This window comes from Streptopelia decaocto, assembly GCF_964273445.1.
Source record: "Streptopelia decaocto genome assembly, contig: HAP1_SCAFFOLD_59, whole genome shotgun sequence".
NCBI classification, from domain to species: Eukaryota; Metazoa; Chordata; class Aves; order Columbiformes; family Columbidae; genus Streptopelia; species Streptopelia decaocto.
Window position 1 is genome coordinate 593,185 of NW_028116288.1, and position 4,398 is coordinate 597,582.

Consider the following 4,398-nt stretch of genomic DNA (forward strand, 5'->3'; position numbering starts at 1 on the left):
GCAGGGCAGCAGAACTGTGTGATGAACTAAATGAACTGTGCAACAAAACTTTCAGAATTAACTGAAATATGCTTTACACACACTTTAAAGCATAAAATATTTTATTTTTACCCCAATCCACAAAAAGGGCTGCAAAGCTGAGCCTGGCAACTCCAGGCCTGTCAGCCTGACCTTGGTGCCTGGCAGGGTTGTGGAGCAGATCATCCTGAATGCAATCAGCACCTTCAGGATGGACAAGGGATCAGCCCCAGCCAGCATGGGTTTAGGAAAGGCAGGTCCTGTCTGCCCAACCTGATCTCCTTCTGCGATCAGGTGACCCACCTGGTGGATGAGGGGAAAGCCGTGGATGTGGTCTATCTGGACTTCAGCAAAGCCTTTGACACTGTCTCCCATAATATACTCCTGCAAAAGCTGGTAGCCCATGGCTTGGACAAGTGTACTCTACGCTGGGTTAAGAACTGGCTGTAGGGCCGGGCCCAGAGAGTGCTGGTGAATGGGGCCGCATCCAGCTGGTGGCCAGTCACTAGTGGTGTCCCCAGGGGTCAGGGTTGGGTCCTGTCCTGTTTAACATCTTGATTGATGATTTAGATGAGGGAATTAAGACCATCATCAGCAAATGCGCTGATGACACCAAGTTGGAAGGGAGGAGGGCTCTGCAGAGGGATCTGGATAGACTGGAAAAATGGACCCATTCCAATGGGATGAAGTTCAACAAGGCCAAGAGCCGGGTCCTGCACTTTGGCCACAACACCCCCCTGCAGTGCTACAGGCTGGGCGCAGAGTGGCTGGAGAGCAGTCAGACAGAAAGGGACCTGGGGGGACTCATGGACAGGAAGCTCAACGTGAGCCAACAGTGTGCCCAGGTGGCCAAGAACGCCAATGGTGTCCTGTCCTGTATCCAAACTAGCGTGATCAGCAGAACAAGGGCAGTGAGCCTTCCCTTGTACTCTGCACTGGGGAGGCCACACCTGGAGTATTGTGTTCAGTTCTGGGCCCCTCAGCTCAAGAAAGAGATTGAAGTGCTGGAGCGGGTCCAGAGAAGAGCAACAAGACTGGTGAAGGGACTGGAACACAAGCCCTATGGGGAGAGGCTGAGGGAGCTGGGCTTGTTTAGTCTGGAGAAGAGGAGGCTTAGAGGTGAGCTCATCACTCTCTAGAACTGCCTGAAGGGAAGTTCTAGCCAGGTGGGGATTGGTCTCTTCTCCCAGGCAGTCAGCAATAGGACAAGGGGGCTTAAACTTAAGTTTAGGCTGGAGATTAGGAAGCAATTCTTTGCAGAGAGAGTGGTCAGGCATTGGAATGGCTGCCCAGGGAGGTGCTGGACTCACCAGCCCTGGAGGTTTTTAAACTGAGATTGGACATGGCACTTAGTGCCATGATCTAGTAAATGGGCTGGTGTTGGACCAAGGGTTGGACTTGATGACCTCTGAGGTCTTTTCCAAACCAGTCGATTCTGTGATTCTGTGAATTAACTTCAGTTTTAAGAAAAAAAACAAACTAAAGTGTACTTCTGGGTGAGGATGGACCAGGCTCGGGATCAGGACCAGGGGTGCTGCAGGAGCAGGTGTCTCCCAGCACAGACACAGCGGGGGGACCTGTTGACCTCAGCACCCCTGGGCCCCAGCATGGCCCAGTTCAGCAGCCCTGGGCCCGAGGGCTCAGCCCAGGGACAGCCCCCCAACCAGGGTCAGACCTATTCCTGCTGCTGCCCTGAGGGTCACCAGCCCCAGGCAGCCCTGAGCCAGAGTGCAGGTGTCTGAGCTGGGCTGAGCTGGAAGGGGCTGCAAAACAGCTCATCGGAGGAGGCGATGGAAGAAGGTGCCGTGTGTGTGGCACCGGGGGTGAACCGACACCTTCAGTTTGGTATCTGGACCCGTGCTGGGATTGCACATGGACTAAGCCCCAGCTCAGAGCACAAATTGCTGTTCCCAGCCCCGGCTGCCAAGCGCTGGTCCTGCTCTCTCCTCCCTGGTGCGGCCCGAGCGCACAACTGCCCTGCCTGCTCCTGCCTTGGGGCTTGGGGAGCTGGGGTCAAAAGGAAGGACAGACTGGTGTGGGTATGGGATCTTTAAGTGTCCTGGGATTGCTTTGCTAATCAGTCTGTGATGGTTCCTGGGCTACTCACTAGATTATGTGCCCAGAGAGGCAAATGAGACATAAAACGACTTTCCAGTTAAGGGTTTTCACCTTACAAAAAAACACAGGTGCATTTTCTCATCAGCAACAGACTGAAAGATGGCAGCTGAAGCAGCATGTGCCTCTTGTGAAAACAGGTAACAACAGATGGTTCCATTCAGTCGATCCTTAATTTATTCCTGCACAAGAAAATGGTCCATTAATTTAATCTCTGGTGTCCAGGCAGGGCCTTGCTGATGTTCCTGTGTCGCAGCAAGTGTGTGCATGTCAGGCTTTCTGCAGATTTGTGGCTGAGTTTTCCATTTTCCCTAACAAGGACAATTTTGCTGTGTACTCCTGAAGTCTCCCATAAGCTGGTGGTTGAGAGAAGGCCGGGGAGCTCCTGTGAGCTCAGGGAGGACCAGGCAGCATCACAGGCAAAGCAGAAGGGAACTCGACTGGGTGAACATTAATGGAATTTATTGATAGAAGAAACAGGAATGTCTCCCCCATCTCTGGGCGGATCACCGTGCACCCTGAACCGATACAGGCAGGTGTAGTCCGGGTGGCCCCAGTTGCTCAGCACTTGCAGCCTGATGTAATTCACGACCCCAGGGAGCTCGTTCTGCAATGACAAGAAGAAATGAGTCGCCTTTTCCTCTCTGGCCCATGAGCACTGACAGAAGTGCCGCAGCGACGGCCTCGATCAGCAGCTTCCTTCCTGCTGCCCCGGGGGGGCTTTTGACCTGTCGTGGTCCAGATGTTCCCTCATTGGGCCATGAGAACAGCAAAGGAAGAAGCAGCGACCAGATGCCTCAGCAAATACACTGGAAAGCTCTCGCCTGCTTTGGGGCACAGGCTTCCACAGTCAGAAGACCCAGTGCTGGGGTCAGTATAACATCTCATTGCCTTCTCTAGAAAGCCACGGAAACAGAATGGCCTCCCTGTCACTGCTCACTGCCAGCACCAACAGAACCCTCAGGAAGCCCAGTATTTCTGTGTCTAACTGGCAGACCAGCAGTCCTGCATACTACGGGATGTGGCTGCTTGTGTGCACTTGGGGTCCAGACAGTTAAGCTGATTCCAGCTTCAACTGTGGCGCTTCTAAGCACTGAAGTTTAAACCCAAAATGAAAGAGAAGACGGCAGGCCAGTCATCCGCCACCAGGAAGTTAAAGCAGAAGAAAGGCAGCGTGGCACTCGCTCAAGGACAGGGCTGCCTGTACCCTTTGGCAGGGAAGCCTCTCCCCATCCAGCCGCATTTCTCCTCCTCTCCTGCAGTTCCCCTCCCTCTATGTCCCCATACCTTCAGCTGGAAGGTCTGACTGGGATTCAGCGCCGCCAGGAAAGTGAACTGTCCCAGGAACGTTCCCTGCTCCTCGTGTTCTTCCTTGAAGCCCTACAGAAAGATGGGTGGAGAAAACAGAGCGTCTGGTGCACCACGGGAGACTGAACTTCAGCCGGTGAAGTACGGGGTTATTTCAGCTACGTAGTGCAAGGACCGTGAGCACAAGGACAAGATGAGAAGCTGCAGGTGGGCAGCACGTCACACTTGCCCACTCAATGAGTCCAGGCTGCCTGTCAGAAAAGGAGCAGACGCTCCCAGTGAGAGGGAGGTGACCTGAGGATCACAAATGCCACTGGGACTGGAAGCCAAGAAGGCTTAGGACCATGCACTGTCCAGCTCCTTTTCCCTGTGGCTCCTGGAGTAGCATCTTGCCCCAGAAGCTCGAGTGGTACATTGAATAAAAGAGGAATACAATGGGAAGGAAGCAACTCCAAGGAGCCTGTTTGTTCTGAGAGACAGGAGGAAGCTTCAGGCCACCAGAATCTTTGACCCAGCTTCATTCCCTGATCAGAAATGCTGTGCAACCACCTGTTCCTGACTCCAGAGAAATCACTTACATAGACAGCAAAGTCCTTGGGAGCTCCGGAGATGCTTTCTCCGTGGAACGCTGTCCCTGAGACATGGGCCATGGTGACGGCTCTGGGGATGACCGGCATGGACAGCTTGATGAAGACGTGTCCCTGACTCCCTGGGAAGGGCCAGCAGTTGCCAGGATGATTGTCCGGCTGAAAGGACAAGAAACACTCAGCAGGGAGACACAGGAGGAGAGCAGCTCCATGCGGGAAGGGGGCAGGAGAAGAAGCTTCGAGGAGCAAAGACAGGTGGGAAGGACACTTGGAGCAGCATGTGTGGTTCATTCTCCCAGCCTTTGTGTTACTGCTTCTTGGTGCTCCTACCTCCAGAATCAGCTCAGGAGATCTCATGTAATCCATCACT

At 53.7% G+C, this 4,398-nt stretch overlaps 1 long non-coding RNA gene across 1 annotated transcript; it reads right to left on the reverse strand.

The window, feature by feature from the left end:
- Positions 1 to 2,411: 2,411 nt before the first annotated feature.
- On the reverse strand, positions 2,412 to 4,060 carry LOC309452259. Its single transcript, XR_014186493.1, has 3 exons — positions 4,020 to 4,060; positions 3,421 to 3,513; positions 2,412 to 2,740 (listed from the first exon to the last, which is right to left on the reverse strand). It is a non-coding gene; the product is annotated as an uncharacterized lncRNA (long non-coding RNA).
- Positions 4,061 to 4,398: the final 338 nt, after the last annotated feature.